General features: G+C 37.3%; 1 protein-coding gene and 1 pseudogene across 6 annotated transcripts in view; one reads left to right on the top strand and one right to left on the bottom strand.

Moving 5' to 3' along the window:
• FCHSD2 (FCH and double SH3 domains 2) overlaps positions 1-19,739 on the top strand; it is a 302,118-nt gene that overhangs the window by 60,971 nt on the left and 221,408 nt on the right. The gene's annotated exons all lie outside the window — the stretch shown is intronic.
• On the bottom strand, positions 11,651-11,966 carry LOC147576745 (pancreatic progenitor cell differentiation and proliferation factor pseudogene; annotated as a pseudogene).

Genomic DNA, 19,739 nt, shown 5'->3' with positions numbered 1-19,739 from the left:
TCAAAGTATATGATCTGTTCTTAAAATTTATATGAAGTGGAAAATTTTTGTGTGATCTATTTTTCTGTAACATGATTTAAAAGTTTAATAATAAAATAAGTAGGATAGGTTCATGGTTAAAAATATAAGAGTACATTAAATTGTATGAAAATCAGCAGTCCTTTGTCCCAATTGCAATCACCACCCTCGGAGAAAAGATTAAAGGTAGACAACTGTTTTGGTTCTCCTGGTGATCATTTCCATATCTTTAAATAATGTGCTTATAACTGATTCATGATTTGTCAACTCTAGACATTATTGCTGGATTACTTCTTATAATAAATGAGAAATTAGCTTCCTAAGCCATTCCTTTTTGGCCTATCCTTTCCAATGTAATACAGCACTATTTTAGTGGCTTTGTTATTTTTCTCACTCTAAGTGATATATTTAGATTTCTATCTTTTGTTCAATTAAGGGCACATATGTGTTTTTATGTGTGTTTGTAAGTGTGTTTATAACATATTTATGATATTTTTATGTAGATGTATGTACTTTTTGTGTATATATGTATGTATATAGTAAAGTAGAATTGCATTTAGAAAGCAGTCTAATTTATTCTTGAAAATTTTCTTTAAATGTCTTTTAAGTAAATTTTACCTGGTTTTGTTTATACAGTTCTATATAATAATGTATAAATGGTATATGGCACCTAATAATATATAGTTCAAAATTTCATGTAATAATATTCAGAAATTAAAATGTTTCGGTATCTCTCTGATTGGGACATTTGAGCATTTATGGAGAGTCAGGGTGCTGATTCTTCTTGTTATTTGTCATATTTTCATTTCAGATGATTTTTCTCAGTTCTTACTCTTCAATGTTTTTCCAGTTAATTTTTCAATTCATTTCTTGTGGATATAGACAAAGCTATCTCTACACTCTTTTTTTAGTCGCCTCAACAGTGTTTTTACTTCTTGTCAATAGAAGAGAAACCCCTGAAATGACTGACATTCTGTCTGTGGATTTTGCCAGTTTACACTGATTATGTCAGGCTTATTATTTGCATTTGCTCTCTGAGGACATAACTCTCATTGGTGATAGGGTGTGGTCATAGAGGACAGCTGGACTATTTAAATTATTTTTCTTTCCTTCTCTGGCTCAGTATAGAGTTGAAATTTGGGGGAGTAGATCTTAAAAATGGAAATGGGGTACTTGGCTACCTTAGTTGTAGAGCATGCAACCCTTGATCTCGGGGTCATGAGTTCAAGCCCCATGTTGCTTAAAGATTTAGGAATTGAAATATTACATATATACAGTAAGATGGATAAATATTCAGTATACTGTTTGATAAATTTTTATGAAGTGAACACAGCCTTGTAACTACTATTCAGATTAAGATGTAGAACATTACCAGGGTCCCAGAAGCAGTTATTACTCCTACCTTCCAGTGGTAACCAGTACACTGATTCTTATCAGAATAATTGTTACTTTGGATTTCTTACTGTTTTTGAATTTAAATTAAATAATATCATGTACTATGTACTCTTCTGATTTCTTTCATTCAGCATTAAGTTTTGAGCTTCATATATGTTGGATATGTAGATTCATATCTGTTAGGTATACCTAGGTGTAGAACTAGGTATATACTGGGTCACCAGGTATATATGTATATTAGCACTTAAGTAGTTATAGCTAGTTTTCGAAAGCGATTATACCAGTTTACATGCTTAGCAGCAATGTATGAAAGTTTCAGTTGCTCCACATCTTTGCCAAGAATTGGTATTGTCTGAAATTAAAAAGTAACATTCTTTTTAATTTTTAATGTTTATTTAATGTTAGCACAGAGCCACAGAGCCAGATGTGGGGCTCAAATTCAAGAACCGCACAGTTATGACCTCAGCTGAAGTCGGATACTTAACCGACTGAGCCACCTAGGCGCCCCAAAAAGTATACATTCTGTTGAATGTATAATAATATCATATTTTTAATAAGCCATTTAAAAATTGATGTATAACATGCATACAGAAAAATGTGTAGATCCTAAGTGCACAGCTCCATGAATTTTCAGGGAACACACCCCTATAGCCAGTACCCTGGTCAAGAAACAGAACCTGGATGGCTTAGTCATTTGAGTGTCTGACTCTGGATTTCAGCTCAGGTCATGATCCTGTCGTGGGATCAAGCCCTGCTTCAGGCTCTGTGTTGGGTGTGGAGGCTGCTTGGGATATTCTCTCTCTCTCTCTCTCTGACCCTTTCCCACACTCACACATGCTCTCTCTCTCTCTCAAAAAAAAAAAAGAACAGAATATTAACACCACCCCAAAAATCCCTCTTGTGCTCCCCCTTTACTGCCCTCACTCTTATACAAGTATTCACTATACTGTTTTCTTATACAGCCTTATTGAATTATATACCACGTGAAACTATCATCACAATCAAGATAAGAACATGTCTATAGCTACCAAAAGATTATAATGTCTCATTATAATCCTTCCCTTTCACTCACTCTTCAGTAGTCATCTTTCCCCCATTATTACTCAGGCAATCTCTAATCTACTTTCTATCACTATAGATGAGTTTGCATTTTTTAGAAGTTTAATTCCATATAAGTAGAATTATATGTACTCTTTTGTTTGGCTTTTTCATCAGCATAATTATTTACAATTATTGCATAATTATTTCAGTTATGTTGTATCAGTAGTTCATTTCTCTTTTTTGCTGAGTAGTATTGTATGGGTTTCCACAATTTGTTTATCCATCACTTTTTTTTTTTAAGTTTATTTCTTTTGAGAGAGAGAGAGAGAAAGAGAGAAAGTGTATGTGTGCGTGGGAGGTACAGAGAAAAAGGGAGAGGGAGAGAGAGTCCCAAGCAGGCTCTGCACCAGCAGCACGGAGCCCCACACAGGGCTTGAACTCAGGAACCATGAGATCATGACCTGAGCCAAAGTCAAGAGTTAGACCCTTAAGTGACTGAGCCACCCGGGTGCCCCTATGCATTCACCTCTTGATGGATATTTGAGTTGTTTCTATTTTTAGATATTAGAAATAAAGCTACTATGAACATTTTTGTGTATGAAATGGTTTCATTTTTCTTTGGTAAATACATTGGAGTATAATGGCTGGGTCTTTCTTAAATAACTGCCAAACTGTTTCCAAAGACATTGTACTATTTTATGTTCCCATCAGCAGTATATGAGAGTTATCAGTTGCTCTGCATCGTCCCCAACACTGCATATAGTCTTTCCAATTTCAGATTTTGTAATAGGTTCATAGTGATATTTATTGTAGTTCTAATTTGCATTTACATAACAGTTAATAATGTTAAGCATCATTTTCATGCATTTATTTGCTATTGGTACATACTTGCAATACATATTGGTACATTTTTGGTGAAGTTTTCAAATCTGCTAATTTAAAAAAAGTTATTTGTTTTCTTATTTAAGAAAACTTTTCATTATGAAAAATTTTCAAGCATATATGAAAGTAAGAATTAGAACACTGAGTTCTTATTAGCTGTAACGCAGCCGTAGCTATTACCTACATCACCAAACATTTCATTTATAGCTTCCTGCTTGCTGTCCCTTGCTAGTTACTTTTTAAAAATACTTCTGAGAGGCATAATTTATGTATCATTGAAAATCATCTGTTTGTCGGGCACCTGGGTGGCTCAGTTGGTTGGGTGTCCGGCTCAGGTCATGATCTGGCAGTTTGTGAGTTTGAGCCCTGTGTTGGGCTCTGTGCTGACAGCTTGGAGCCTGGAGCCTGCTTCAGATTCTGTGTCTCCCTGTCTGTCTGTACACCCCCCAAAACGCCCGCGTGCTCTCTTGAAAATAAACATTAAAAAGAAAATCATCCATTTGTAATTAAATGTGGTTTTTTTTTTTTGCAAATTTATAGATTTATGCAATCATGAGCACAGTTCAGTTTTAGAATATTTCTGCAAATCCAAGTTTTCTGTACTTGTTTGTAGTCAATCTCTGTTGCCCAAGGCAACCGTCAGCTTTATGGCTCTATAAATTTGCCTTTTCTGGACATTTCAGAAAAATATACTCCTACAAAATACAGTCTTGTCTGGCTTTCGCTTAGGAAATTTTTTTTTCCAAATGTTTTTGAGGTTCATACATGTTTTATCATGTATCAGTAACTCATTCCTTTTACTGGTGAATAATATTCCATGGTAGGGATACACACACACACACACACACACACAGTACATTTGTTTATCCATTCACTAATTGGTAGATACTCGGATTGTTTCTAGTTTGGGCTATTATGTATAATGCTGCTATAGACATTCACATAGTAATCTTTAAATTTTTTTTTTTTTTAATTTTTTTTTTTCAACGTTTATTTACTTTTGGGACAGAGAGAGACAGAGCGTGAACGGGGGAGGGGCAGAGAGAGAGGGAGACACAGAATCTGAAACAGGCTCCAGGCTCTGAGCCATCAGCCCAGAGCCCGACGCGGGGCTCGAACTCACGGACCGCGAGATCGTGACCTGGCTGAAGTCGGACGCCCAACCGACTGCGCCACCCAGGCGCCCCTCACATAGTAATCTTTAATTGGACCTATGTTTTCATATTCTTGAGTGTATACCTAGAACTGGAATTGCCAGGTCATTTTGGTAAGTTTATTTTTAACTTTTTAAAGAAATAGTCAAACTGTTTTCTATATTGGCTGTATAATTTGCACTACCATCAGCAGTGTATGAAGGTTCTAATTCATCCATGTTCTTGCCAATACTTCTCATTGTCTTTCTTTTTAAAGTTTGTTTATTTTGAGAGAGAGAGAGAGAGAGATAATGAGAAGGGGAGGGGCAGAAAGAGGGAGAGAGAGAACCCCAAGCAGGCTCCATACCATCAGTGCAGAGCTTATCTTAGGGCTCAATCTTGCAAACTGTGAGATCATGACCTGAGCTGAATCAGGTGTCCTATGCTTAAATGACTGAGCCACCCAAGCACCCATCTTTCTGATTATTATTTTTTTTTTAATTTTTTTTTTTTTCAACGTTTATTTATTTTTGGGACAGAGAGAGACAGAGCATGAACGGGGGAGGGGCAGAGAGAGAGGGAGACACAGAATCGGAAACAGGCTCCAGGCTCTGAGCCATCAGCCCAGAGCCCGACGCGGGGCTCGAACTCACGGACCGCGAGATCGTGACCTGGCTGAAGTCGGACACTTAACCGACTGCGCCACCCAGGCGCCCCCCATCTTTCTGATTATAGCCATTATCATGGCTGTGATCATTTTGCCACTGTGAACTGTGAACATTCTTGTATGTGTCTTTTGGTGACTGAATGTAGTCTATTGGGTATATAACTAATGAGTGGATTTGCTGTGTCATATGTATTTAACTTTGGAAGATTTTTTGAAATGCTTTTCTAAAGTGATTATTGTTATTTACACTTCTACCAGTTGTGAGTGAGAGCTGTAGTTGATTTAAAACTTTGCTTTTGGGGGCATCTGACTCTAGATTTTGGCTCAGGTCATGATCTTGGGGTTCTTGGGTTCAAGCCCCAAGTGCTTGGGATTCTTTCTCTCTTTGTCTCTCTGTTCTTCCCCTGTGCTCGCTCATGTATGCTGACTGCAGTTGTGACATGTTGTCAATGGTTAGATATGCCCTGATTTCAGAGATCTTAAAATGCTTAGAAAAATATGTATCTTTTTTTATTTAAAAATTTTTTTAAATGTTTTTTTAGTTTTTGAGAGAGAGAGACAGAGTGCGAGCAGAAGAGGGGCAAAGAGAGGAGACACAGAATCCAAAGCAGGCTCCAGGCTCTGAGCTATCAGCACACAGAGCCTGATGCGGGGCTGAAACTCATAAACCGCGACATCGTGACCTGAGCCGAAGTTGGATGCTTAACCAACTGAGCCACCCAGGCGCCCCTAAAAAAATACGTGTCTTAAAAAAATTTTTTTAAATGTTAATTCGTTTTTGAGAGAGAGAGAGAGAGAGAGAGAGAGAGAGAGAGACCGAGCACAAGCAAGGGAGGGGAGAGAGAGGGAGACACAGAATCTGAAGTGGGCTCCAGTCTCTGAGCTGTCAGGATAGAACTTGACGCAGGGCTCAAACCCACAAACTGCAAGATCATGACCTGAGCTGAAGTTGGATGCTTAACCATCTGAACCACTCAGGTGCCCCTAAAAAATATGTATCTTAATAGAATTGATTAGTTGTCTTCTTTTTTTATTCAGGCTATGTAGAGATTTTATTGTTTGAAGAAAAGTTGAAATGGTGGGGGGGACATTAAGAAAGGATGCTCCTACTGGCTTTTTTCTTTTATCACCTGAGGAATATGTTGCAAAATAAAATATTCATAACATTATATATATATATAATATTCATATTGGGCTTTTGTCTTGATTTGGGGGGGGCTGTATGGGAGTAGATATATAAATACTTTATTTGTATGTATTGCTATAGCCACTGGCTACATATTTTTCAATTTATGGACAAGAAATGGGACACTAATTCAAAGGAAGAAATTTTCTATCTGAAATAAATCAAATTAATGAACTGGGAAAATTACTTCCCTGACTTTTTTTTCTTCCTTCATTTTTGAAAGGAAAATGATGACCATTCTCCCTTCCATTCTTTTCAGGCTACACAGATATGCTAATGAGTATGAAACTGCTTCTCAGTCTATGTGTACCTGTATAAGATGGTCTTTATTGTTTTACTGTCTTAGATAGTTTTCCTAATCTCTGTAAATTGTTGTAACCTAGCTTTGTTGAATAATGGATTTCCCTAGTATAAAGAGGGTGATGAATTAAATTTGTGGGCCTTTGCACATGGAGTATTAGATATCCCAAGTCCTCGTCTCTGGGAAATAGTATGAGATAAAGTAATGGGAGGATCTTCTTGCCTTTGGGAAGCATTGTAAAAATTCTCCCACTATGAGAACATCTACTGTTTCATTAAAACAACTACTTAACTATTTTATTATGCCAGAATTTTTAAATTTTTTTTTTTAAACGTTTATTTATTTGTGGGACAGAGACAGACAGAGCATGAACGGGGGAGGGGCAGAGAGAGAGGGAGACTCAGAACCGGAAACAGGCTCCAGGCTCTGAGCCATCAGCCCAGAGCCCGACGCGGGGCTCGAACTCACGGACCGCGAGATCGTGACCTGGCTGAAGTCGGATGCTTAACCGACTGCGCCACCCAGGTGCCCCATATGCCAGAATTTTTAAACAACTATCTCTTGAAGTCTTAAAAATTTTTTAAAAGTCTTTAAAAATACAACAATAATTCAGATTTTATAATACAAATCCATGCGGTAGGGTTGACTTTATTGAAATTTGCTTAATAACCCAAGTTACCTAAAATGTATTTCTAACAAGAATCAGTTAACAGTTACTACTTTAAGCCATAAGAGATTTACAAAAATTTCCATTGTGTTAACTGATTTTAGATTTTGGAATTTTTTTACTGAATTGAATAGAAATATCATGAAGATATTTTCCTTTAATCTTTTGTTTGGAGAAACTGCAAATCTACAGAAATGTTGAAAGAATTATATACTGAAGAATAATGTTAATTGCCTCTCAATATTTTTAAGTTTATTTATTTATTTTGAGAGAGACAGAGACAGCATGAGTGGGGGAGGAACAGTGGGAGAGGGAGACCAAGAATCTAAAGCAGGCTCCACACTGTCAGCACAGAGCCTGATGCAGGGGTTGAGCTCACAAAACCATGAGATCATGACCTGAGTTGAAACTAAGAGCCAGACGTTTAACTGACTGAGCCAGCCAGGCATCTCTAATTGCCTCTGTATTAACCTAGTTACTAACATTTTGCTATATTAATGTCAGTACACATTTTTTTTCTAAGCTGGATTGAGAGTAAGTTTCAGTCATCATCCTTCTCTTCTACATATTTCACTTTGCATCTTCTGAGAACAAGACCATTTTTCAAAATATAATGTCATCATCACATCAAAGATAATGAATAATAATTCTGTAATATCAAATATGTAGTTTATATTCAGATTTCCTCATTTATTCTCGAAATGTCAAAAGCAGTTTTCCCAAGATCCAATTAAGGTTTGCACATTGCATTTGGTAGATAATGTTTCTTGATTTTATTTAGAATATTTCCTCCACTTTTTTTGTTTTTCATAACATTAACTCTTTGATAAGTCTGGTCATTTGTATTATAAAATGCTTTTTTGTATTTGGAATTTTTTATATTTGGGATTTTTTGTTTCTTTCCTTCATGATTAGCTTTACATTAAATATGAGCAGAAATACTATGTAGGTGATATTGGGCCTAATAAGATTTTACAGTTTCTCTTAGTGACTTGGATAGATTAGAATGCAACATCACTAATACTACCATTTTTTAATACCACCTGATTGAATCTATAATAACGATGATAGGTTTTTGTCTTTTATTTTCAAAATTGTCTCAAGCTATGTATTTTTTTTTTTTTTTTTTGCTATATTATATATTTCTGGTGCTCTAAGAAATGAAGTTTTGTTATGTTAAAGTTTTGGCAAGGCATAATTGGAGAAAAATCAAACATTTGAGAATTTAATTTTAACTTTTACATTTCAGATTAAGCACTAATGTAAAAGCCAATATATGTTCTTAACCATTACATGTAGATGCATTTAAAAATCAACTGAGGGGTGCCTCAGTCAGAGTTAATCCGACTCTTGATTTGGCTTGGGTCATGATCCCAGGGTCGTGGTATTGAGCTCTGCTCTGCGTCTGGCTCTGCTGGTCGAGGAGCCTGCTTAAGATCCTCTCTCTCCCTTTTCCTCTATCCCTCTCCCTTGATCACATGTGCGCATGCTGTCTCTCTCTCAAAAATAAATAAACATCTAAAATAAAATTAAAAAACAAAATTTAAAAATCAACTGAAAATTATAATTTGCCCTTATTGTGGGAATTTCCTTTAGAGAGTCTGGTACTTGTTAAATTGAAAGTATGTAAAACATCTTTGTTACCAATTGTCTAATGATAATTTTGGTAATGACACTGTTACAGCCTTCCTTTTCAGAAAATTCCATAGTTTTTCTATTTGTTGTTGGTACATGACCTACCACAAAAAGAAATGGTCAAGACTACCACAAAAAGAAATGGAATTGCAATTTATATAAGCACTTTTATTTTATTTATGTATTTATGTATTTATTTTAATTTTTTAATTTAATTTATTTTTAAAAAATTTTAGTGTTTATTTTATTTTTGAGAGAGAGAGAGAGACAGAGTGCAAGCAGGGGAGGGACAGAGAGAGAGGGAGACACAGGATCCAAAGCAGGCTCCAGGCTTCCAGCTGTCAGCACAGAGCCCGGTACAGGAGCTTGAAGTCAGGAACTGTGAGAGCATGACCTGAGTTGAAATTGGCTCTTAACTGACTGAGCCACCCAGGTGCCCCTTTAATTTTTTTTATTTTTGAGAGAGAGCACACATGTGCATATGAGAGAATGCAAGCAGGGGAGGGGTAGAAGGAGAGAATCTTAAGTAGGCTCCTCGACCAGCACAGAGCCCCATGCCACTATCTCCATCTTAGCGTGAGATCATGACCTGAGCTGAAATCAAGAGCTTAATCGACTGAGCCACACAGGTACCCTTATTTGAGCACTTTCAATCTCCTCTACCAGTTTCAATGTTAAAACAGCCTTTAAAAGTATGGTGGTCGTGTTTTGGTTCCTTTTTAATATTTTAGTCTGGTGGTTTGCCTCTGTCAGGAGCTCAATCTTGTGAATGTTGTTATTTCTTTAGTTAGATATTAAGAGAATCTATGTACTAGAAGGATTCACCACATTTAATTTTTTTATAAAGTACTATTTTTAAATTAGAAGGTTTTTAAAAGATATACCAGTTTCCACGTGTTGAGAAATATTTATCAAACACTCTTCTAGGTACTGTGACACTACCCAAAAAAGTCCTAAAGCTTAGAGAGCTTACGTTCTATCGGTGTGTTGTCTTCCAATTAAATATATTAATTTCTTTTCCTTCAAAGGCACTGATATGGCATTATAACCAATTGTAAAAGAATGATCTCTATAGAATTATATTACTAGTTGCAAAATATTGTCATCCTCTGTGCAAAGGATTGATTGGCCAAAAGGGTTGAATATTATTTGTGAAATATAGAGAGCATTACAGATAAGCCACCCCAATAGAGAAATATTATAAAGGAAAATAATTCAGATGGATTGATCATATGACAGCAATTTGAAAAACGTACCTTAAACATATGCACAGTAAACCTGTAATACATTTTTAGGGGGATGTTAGAAGAAGGAAAGACAATCATATTGCATAACCTTACTTACACCTAAAGGGATTTGAGCAATAAACTTTTTCAAGTTTCTTGGTACTTTCAGTTTCCTACAAGAGTATTAATGCTTTATTTTTAAGCCTGGTTTGTGAAATTCACTTTGTAATTCTCCAGAAATAACAGATGTGTTGCATATCTATTTACCCAAACAGAAGAAATGAATCTCTGAAAACACAGAAGCCATGTAAGAGTCACTAAACAACCTTAAATATTAGGGTAAAATCAAGTCTGGCTTTTGACTGCATTTAACTTACCACTTGAGGTGTTGGTAAAATCATTTGCAGTATTCAAACTGAAAATGCTAAAGGCAAGTTCTGTGTATTAATTTATTTCCTGTAGTCTTTGGCAGAATGCTGCTAGTGAAAGAAGGATACAAAAGGTTACTGTGGCTAGAGAGAAGGAGCAGGAAAAGACTGTGGACTTTAAGGGCGGTTCCTTGCCTGAGGACAAACAGAACAAATATGGACACCCTGTCAAATAGCCTGTGGTGACACACTGTTGCGCCTAAAGTTTTTGCTATTTTTATTCTTTTGAGAAAGAAGTTTATGAAGAGTTGGGCATACTACCCAAGAAGTTAGTGTTATGTGTATGTGGTGGGATTCTTTTTTGGTAAATTTCATCAGCATAGAAATTTAAAATGTAACTTAATTTAGCCTTGTGCAGTTAGCTTTCTGGCCATTGCTGTTACAGAAGATTGGCAAAATTGTTTGAAAGGGTGGACTATATACTTGGAGCTTTTTGTTCTACCAGTCTCTTCCCGTAGAACAATGAGGATAACTATCTGGAGAGAAGATTGAGGATTATTTTCTGTGTTTATGTTGATTCTTAATTTTATTTATCTATTTTTAAATTTCTTAATGTTTATTTTTGAGAGAGAGAGACAGACAGACAGAGATAGGAGCCTGAGCGGGGGGAGGAGCAGAGAGAGGGAGACACAGAATCCAAAGCAGGCTCCAGGTTCCGAGCTGTCAGCACAGAGCCTGACTGTGGGGCTCAAACTTATAAGCCTTTGAGCTGTGAGATCATGACCTGAGTTGAAGTTGGATGTTAACCGACTGAGCCACCCAGGTGCCCTGTCTGCTCTAATCTTTATTATTTTCTTCCCTCTGCTAGCTTTGGGTTTAGTTTGTTCTTTTTTTTCTGTTCCTTATATTCCCCCCCGCCCACCAGGGCTACTGGCTTCTTGGTTTATTTTCCACTTGGTGCAAGGCACATGGTTACAGGGTGTTGGGAAGGCTTGCCTGTGGCTTGGGTAGTAAAAAGTGGCATTCTCTCAACTTCCTTTTTGGTGTTTTGTTATTTTGATGTAAAAGAACCCAAGTACTTCTGCCACAGCCCAGCTGGTCTAGGAGAGGAGGGGAGGGAAAAGAGGGAAGGGAGGGGCTCTGATGAGCCTAGAGCCTCCTGAAGCCTGACAGGGGCCCCTCAGGACTGGGGCCCGGTGTTGGCTTTGCCAGGCTGGCCACCAGGCTGCTTCCTCATGGCTTCCAGAGCCAGGTCTCAGGTGATTGAGCTGCCGAAGTCCTGGGGAGATTCCCAACGCTCTGGGGACTCCAACACTGTATCCATGAATGGGAGAGTGGACTTCCTGAAAAAGAAGCTTGCCCACCAGTGACCTCGGTTGGCCTTGGGGAGACGCCAGTAATAGTCGTGGGTGGCCACGAGTGAGCCGCTGGAGGAGATGACTGCCATGCTGTCGCTTGTGGGCCTGTTGCAAGGTGACCCCTTGCAGGCCTCGTTGTGCAATAACGGGTGGCAGGGACAGGGACGCTAGGCCACGGAGCCCTTTTGCAGAGGAGACCCCCCAAGGCTGCTCCACGACCAAAGTGCATGCGGAGTCTCTGTTCCTTATGTTCTAAAGTTAGGTTGTTGATCTGAGATCTTTCTTGTATTTTAATATGTGCATTTATAGCTATAGGGGTGGCTGGGTGGCTCAGTTGGTTAAGCAGCCAACTTTGGTTCAGGTCATGATCTCACAGCTTGAGGGCTCATGGGTTCGAGCCCTGCATCAGGCTCTGTGCTAACAGCACAGAGCCTGGAGCCTGCTCTCAATTCTGTGTCTCCCTCTCTCTCTGCCCCTCCCCTGCTTGTGCTCTGTCAGTCTGTCTGTCTCTCTCTCTCTTAAAAATAAATAAACATTAAAAACAAATTAAAAAACATTTTCCCTTTGGCACCGCTTTTGCTGTGTCCCGTAATTTTTAGTATGTTGTGTTTTTCATTTTCATTATTCTCTAGATAGTTTCTAGTTTGCCTTATGATTTCTTCTTTGAGCTAGTGGTTGTTTAAAAATGTGTTATTTCGGGTGCCAGGGTGGCTCAGTCGGTTAAGCATCTGACTCTTGATTTCGGCCCAGATGATGATCTCACAGTTGTAAGATTGAGCCCTGTATGGAGCTCCATCCTGGGCATGGAACCTGTTTAAGATTCTCTCTCCCTCTCTCTTTGCCCTGTCCCCTGCTTGCTCTTTCTCTCTCTCTCTCAAAAAGTGCATGTTTCATTTACACAGTTTTGTGAATTTTTCAGTTTTCTTTTTTTTATTGATTTCTAACCTTTTCCCATTGTTGACAAGGAAGATACTTTGTATATCTATCTTTTAAAACCTATTGAGACTTCAATTTGTGGTGGCCTCTAATGTATGGTTTTTCTTGGAAAGTGTCCCATGTGTGCTTGGGAATAATGTGTGTTCTGTTGTTATTGGGTACAGTGTTCTGTTTATATTTGTTAGGTCTAGTTAATTTTGTTGTTGTTTAAGTTTTCTCTATTTCCTAACATTCTATCTGGTTGTTCTGTTTATTTTTGTGAGTGACATTTTGAAGTCTTTATTAATTTGAAGTATCTAATTCTCCTTTTAGTTCTATCAGTTATTGCTTCATATATTTTGATGATCTTTCACTAGGTACATGAACATTTATAATTAATAAGTATTCTCATTGTATTGAAACTTTTATTAATGTATGATGTTCTCTTTGTCTTGTGACCTTTATTTATTTAGTTTTTTTGAGTTTATTTATTTTTGAGATAGAGGAGGGGCGGGGGGCAGAGAGAGACAGAGAGAGAGTCCCAAGCAGACTCCGCACTGTCAGCACAGAGCTCAGTGCAGGTCTGGAAACCATGAACTGTGAGATCATGACCAGAGCAGAAATTGAATTGGACGCTTAGCCAACGGAGCCACCCAGGCATGCCTCATGACCTTTCTTGACTTATAATGTATTTTGTCTGATATTAGTGTAGCTCTCTTTTGGTTGCTATATGCATGCAATATCTTCTTTTTACTTTACTTCAACCTGTTTATGTCTTTGGATTTCAAGTGAGTCTTGTGTAGACAGCATATAGTTGGATCATGTATTTTTACCCATGCCAATCTGTTTTTTTATTGGAGTGTTTAATCCATTTATTAAAGTAATTACTGATAAGGACTTAATTATGTCATTGTGCTCTTTGTTTACTGTGTGCCTTATAGCTTTTTCATTCCTTATTTTCTGAATTACTATCTTTTGTGTTTATTTCATTTTTTTGTAGTGAAATGTTTAAATTACTTTCTCATTTCCTTTTATGTATATTCTATAGCTATTGTGTTTGTAATTAGCAAGGGAATTACATTTAGCATCCTAAAGTTATGACACTCCTACTTGAATTTACACCAGCTTAACTTCAGTAATAGAAAAGCTGCTCTTTTAAGGCACCATTCCCACCCTTTTCACTTGCTAATATCCCATAATGACATTTTAATACATTGTATGCCCCAAAATATAAACAAGTAATTTTCAAAATGTATTTAGTTTCTTAAATTATGTAGAAAACAGGATTTGAGTTACAAATCAAAGTTACACTAATACTTGCTTTTATGCTGATAATTTTTTTCTTTAAATGTATCAGTCATGTAAATCATATACAAAACAAAGTATAGTTACAAATCATTGTTACAATAATACTGTATTTTGTAATTGTCCATATATATACCTTTAGTGAGATCTTTATTTCTTCATACAGCTTCAAGCTACTATCTGGTGTCCCTTCCTTCCACCCTGCAGGACTCCCTTGTGCATTTCCTGCAAGGCAGGTCTAGTGCTCACAAACTGTCTGAGCTTTTGTTTACTTGAGAATGTCTTTAATTTCTCCCTCATTTTGAGGGACAGTTTTGCCAGATACAGAATTCTTAGTTGACAGGTTTTTTCTTTTAGCACTTTGAATATATAGAACCACTGTCTTCTGGCCTTCAAAGTTTTTGATGAGAAGTCTCTTAGCATTCTTTCTTTTTCATTCATTCATTCATTCATTCATTTTTAAACTATTATTATTATTTTTTATTTTAGAGAGCAGGAGTCAGGGAGAAGGGCAGAGGTAGAGAGAGAGAGATTCTCAAGCAGGCTCCACACTCAGCCCAGAGCCTGATGCAGAGCTTGATCCCATGACCCTGGGATCATGACTTGAGCTGAAATCAAGAGTCAGATGCTCAACCAACTGAGCCACCCAATTGCCCCTACAGGAATTTCTCTCTTTGTTTTTTGACAGTTTAATTATAATATGTCTCAGTGTGGGTCTCTTTGAGACGTATCCTACTTGGAATTCATTGAACTTCTTGGATATTTATATGTCATTCATCAAATTTGGGAGGTTTTTCAGGCATTATTTCTTCAAATCTCTGTCCCATTCTCTCTTCTCCTTCTGGGACTCACATGATGCATATATTAGTCTGCTTGATGGTGTCACACAGGTTCCATAGGCTTTATTTACTTTTTTCCCCAATCTTTCTCTTCCTCAGACTTGATAATTTCTATTGTCCTATTTTTGAGTTCACTGATGTTTCTTCTGCCTGCCCAAATTTGCCGTTGAATCCCTCTAGTGAAATTTTCATTTCAATTGTATACTTTTCAGCTCCAGAATTTGTTTTTGGTTTCTTTTTAGGTTTTTTATTTCTTTTTTTTTTTTTTTTTTTTTTTAATTTTTTTTTTCAACATTTATTTATTTTTGGGACAGAGAGAGAGACAGAGCATGAATGGGGGAGGGGCAGAGAGAGAGGGAGACACAGAATCGGAAACAGGCTCTAGGCTCTGAGCCATCAGCCCAGAGCCTGACGCGGGGCTCGAACTCATGGACCGTGAGATCGTGACCTGGCTGAAGTCGGACGCTTAACCGACTGCGCCACCCAGGCGCCCCGAGGTTTTTTATTTCTTTATTGATATTTCCATTTTGTTCACACATTGTTTTAATTTCTGCATACTTTAGTTCTTTGAGCATTTGTAAGTCCCTTGTTTTAAAGACTTAGTCTAATTTATACACTACAAGTTCTTTTTTTGGGAATAGCGTCTGTTGATTTAATTTTTTTCTATGAACAAGCCTTACTTTCTTTGTATGCCCTGTGATTTTTTTGTTGAACATGAGACATTTTAGTCTAATAATGAAACTCTGGACCTCTCCCCCTTACTCAAGGTTTAGTTTTTGTTTTTTTGATTGTCGTAGGCTCTCTCTGTGCTGAGAATCGGCCTGAGGGGTAAACTTAAGGTCTTACCAAATTTTTTTCCTGAGGCTTTCCCTGTCCATACATGGTCACTTTCTAATTTTCCTGCATATGCATATTCTAGTCATGATCTAGTCATTCATTTGAATGTTCTAGTCGTTAAAGTCTAGCTTCTGAAAGGGAAAAAAGCCAAAAAAAAAAAAAAATGAAGGTGAGGAAAAGGGTGCTACTTCCTTAAATTTCCTGTAAATCATTTAGAGGGGCTTGCAACACTTGGGAGAGGTACAACAAAATGGCTGCCTTCCTCTTTGTCTCTACCTCTGTGATCAGAAGCAGCAGTTAGCAATCTAACAGATTTCCAATATTTGGAGGCGAGGGTCCTTTTTGCCTGCCTTGGTTTCCACAAGCTCTGTGCGAGCTTCTCCAGGAGCATGTACACAGCTGTTTGCCATGTGTCTGGAGGATGAATAGCTGCTAATCTGTTAAGAGCTGAAATTGACTGAAATTAGCCAGAATTTACTCTTCCAAATCTTCCCCTGGAAGTTACAAGCCTTCAGCCTCTCCAGAGTTCCAAAATAGTTACAGCAGACAGATTCTGCTGCAATAGTTATCCTCTAGGTGGGGAGACAGATTCCTGGGGCTTCCTACTCCACCATCTTCCCAGAATCCTCTGCCTGTTGCCTTCTTTTTAACCAAGAGTCTAGTGTGTTTCTGACTTTAACTCTGATTACAAATTTGTGTTTTTGATCTAGGGAGATAGTTACTTCATTTAATGTCTATTTTTGTCTTGTTTGTTTTCTTTTTTAAATTAATGTATTTTTTATTTGACTTGTAGGTTTTGAGTGGGATGGGTAGATAATACATGAAAACATGAATTTATTATATGATCTTAACTCAAAGTCTTTCTTAGTCTTTTTTAAAATGTTTATTTATTTTTGAGAGAGCATGCACAGGTGCGTGGGGGAGGGACAGAGAGAGAAGGGGACAGAAGATCCACAGCGGGCTCCATGCTGACAGCAGAGAGCCCAATACGGAGCCTGAACCCACAAACTGTGAGATCGTGACCTGAGCCGAAGTTGGATGCTAAACTGACTGAGCCACCCAGGTGCCCCCTTTCTTAGATAGTGTTAGATAGTCTTAAAAAAATTTTTTTTAAATGTTTATTTATTATTGAGAGACAGAGAGAGACAGAGCATAAGCATGGGAGGGACAGAGAGAGGAGGAAACACTGAATCTGAAGCAGGCTCTGGGCTCTTAGCTGTCAGCAGAGAGCCTCATACGGGGCTCGAACTCATGAACTGTGAGATCATGACCTGAGCTGAAGTTGGATGCTTAACTGACTGAGCCACCCAGGCATCCCAAAAGATTTCTTACGTTAATCAAGGATTACTGGAGGGTATGGTAAACCTGACATCATTTCTTTAACTGTAGGTTTTCACTGTCTTGGAAAGAGAATCAGTGCTCAGATTTCCAGAAATTTGAGTGTTGGCAGTAAAAAAAAAACCCCACGGAGGAAAATTTTAATAAAATTTGTAATTAGTTTCTCAGGACTTCATTTGGTACTGGGATTCATAAAACTTGAATTTTCATAGACTAAAAGCTAGTTTTGCTTCTCTTCTTACATTGGAATGAAGAGGAGAAATACTGGTTGACTTTCAGCAAGCCAAACCTAGTAGAAGATAAAACTGGAGTGGGGAAGGGTGAGCCTGCCTCATTTTTAGGGATGGTAATATCTGACATTTATATTTATAGTTTACATACCAATGAAGTGCAGTGTTGATAGCTTGCTGTTCACTGACAGAATGTTTTCTGTAGCCTCCCCTACAAGTTTTTAATCTTAGAAGAGGACCCTAGGTATTAATTTAAAAGAGAAAAGAAATATTATAATGTAATCTATCCTTTTCTATTATGAGGTTTATCTACGTATTTTAAAAAATGAAACTATATTAAGGTGTGAAAGATGATGCTTTGATATACATATACATCATGAAATGATTACTATCGTGAAACTAACATAGCTGTCTCCTCAAATAGTTACTTTCTCTTTTTTCTTTTTCTTTTTTTTGTGGGCAGAGCACCTGATACTTACATTCTTTTTAGCAACCTTCCAGTATACAGTACAGTGTTATTAACTAGAGTCTTGGTGCTCTGTGTTAGATCTTTATACTTACTCATTCTGATCAACTGCAACTTTGTATCCTTTGACCAACACCTGTTCATTTCTTGTACCTCCTTACCCCTGTAACCACAGTTCTCCTCTCTGTGCATGTATTTGATGACATAAAAGTCAGATCATATAATAATTTTCTTTGTGCATCTGGTTTATTTTCCTTAGCATAACGTCCTCTAGGTTTGTCCATGTTGTTGCCAAATAGCAGGATCTCCTTCTTTTTTTAAGGATGCCTGCTATATATTACAGACAGTTAACCCTGGAACATTGTAAGCTCCTACCCCTGCACGGTCAAAAATCTTCATGTAACTTTTGACTCCCCAAACTTAACCACTAATAAATACTGTTGACTGGTAGCCTTATTGATAACATAGTCGTTTAACACCTATTATGTGTAAAATGTTATTAAAATCGTAAGTGGGGCATCTTGGTGGCTCAGTCTGTTGGGCGTCCAACTTTGGCTCACATCATGATCTTGTGGTTCATGAGTTCGAGCCCTGTGTCGGGCTCTGTGCTGACAGCTCAGAGCCTGGAGCCTGCTTTGGATTCTGTGTCTCCCTTTCTCTCTGCCCCTCCCTGGCTCGCACTCTGTCTCTCTCTCTCCCTCAAAAACAAATAAAGACATTAAAAAAGTTTTAAAAAAAGAAAATTATAAGTAAAATAAGTTTACTCCATTTATAGTAAAAATTCCACACAGAGGTTCAAACCCATGTTGTTCAGTGGTCGGATGTATACACATAACACAATTTCTTTATCCATTCATCTGTCAGTGGATCCTTAGTTGTTTCCCTGTCTTGGTGATTGTGAGTAATGCTGCAGTGAACGTGCTTCTGTAGATACCTCTTCAAGGTACTGATTTCATTTCCTTGGATTGCTGGATTATATGGTCATTTAGTTTTAGGTCTTTTTTTTTTTTTAAGTTATTTATTTCTTTAGTAATCTCTCCACCAGTGTGGGACTGGAACTCACCACCCTGAAATCAAGAGTCTCATGCTCTTCTAACTGAGCCATTCAGGTGCCCCAAGTTTTAAGTTTTTGAGGAAACTGTATATCATCTTATATAATGACTATACCACTTTACACCCCCACCAATACTTTATGAGTGTTTGTTTTTCTTTGGATCTTTACCAACACTTGTTTTCTTTTATCTTTTTGATAATATCCATCTTAAGAGGCATGAGGTAATATCTCATTGTGATTTTGATTTGCATTTCCCTGATGATTAGTGACATCAAACACCTTTTCATGCACCTGTTGGCTATTTATGGAAAAATGTCTAGAAAAGTCCTTTACTCATTTTTTAAAAAAATCAGGTTGTTATTTTGCTATTGAGTTGTGTACGTTCCTTGTATATTTTGGATATTAATCCTTTATCAGATACATGGTTTTAAAATATTTTCTCCCAATCTATAGGTTGCCTTTTCATTTTGTTGATTGTTTTCTTTACTGTGAAGAAGCTTTTTAGTTTGATGTAGTCCCACTTGTTTATTTTTACATTTGTTGCCTGAGCTTTTGGTGTCATATCAAAAAAAATCATTGTCAAGTCCAATGTCAGGGAGCTTTTCCCCTATGTTTTTCCTTTTAGGAGTTTTATAGTTTCAGGTCTTATACTTATGTCTTTATTTTGAGTTGATTTTTGTGTATGGTGTAAGATAAGGATCCATTTTCATTCTTCTGCATATAGATACTCAGTTTTCCTAACACCATTCATTGAAAAGACTGTCATTTCCCCATTGTGTGTTCTTCTTTGCATCAGTGTCAAAAATTACTTGATTGTGTATGTGTGAGTTTATTTCTGGGTTCTCTATTCTCTTCCATGCTCTGTGTATCTTTTTTCT

The sequence above is a fragment of the Puma concolor genome, chromosome D1 (assembly GCF_028749965.1).
Source record: "Puma concolor isolate L17-30 chromosome D1, mPumCon1.1.hap2, whole genome shotgun sequence".
Taxonomy (NCBI): domain Eukaryota; kingdom Metazoa; phylum Chordata; class Mammalia; order Carnivora; family Felidae; genus Puma; species Puma concolor.
The sequence above is the reverse complement of the archived record's forward strand: the minus strand, read 5'-3'. Positions and strand labels throughout refer to the sequence as shown.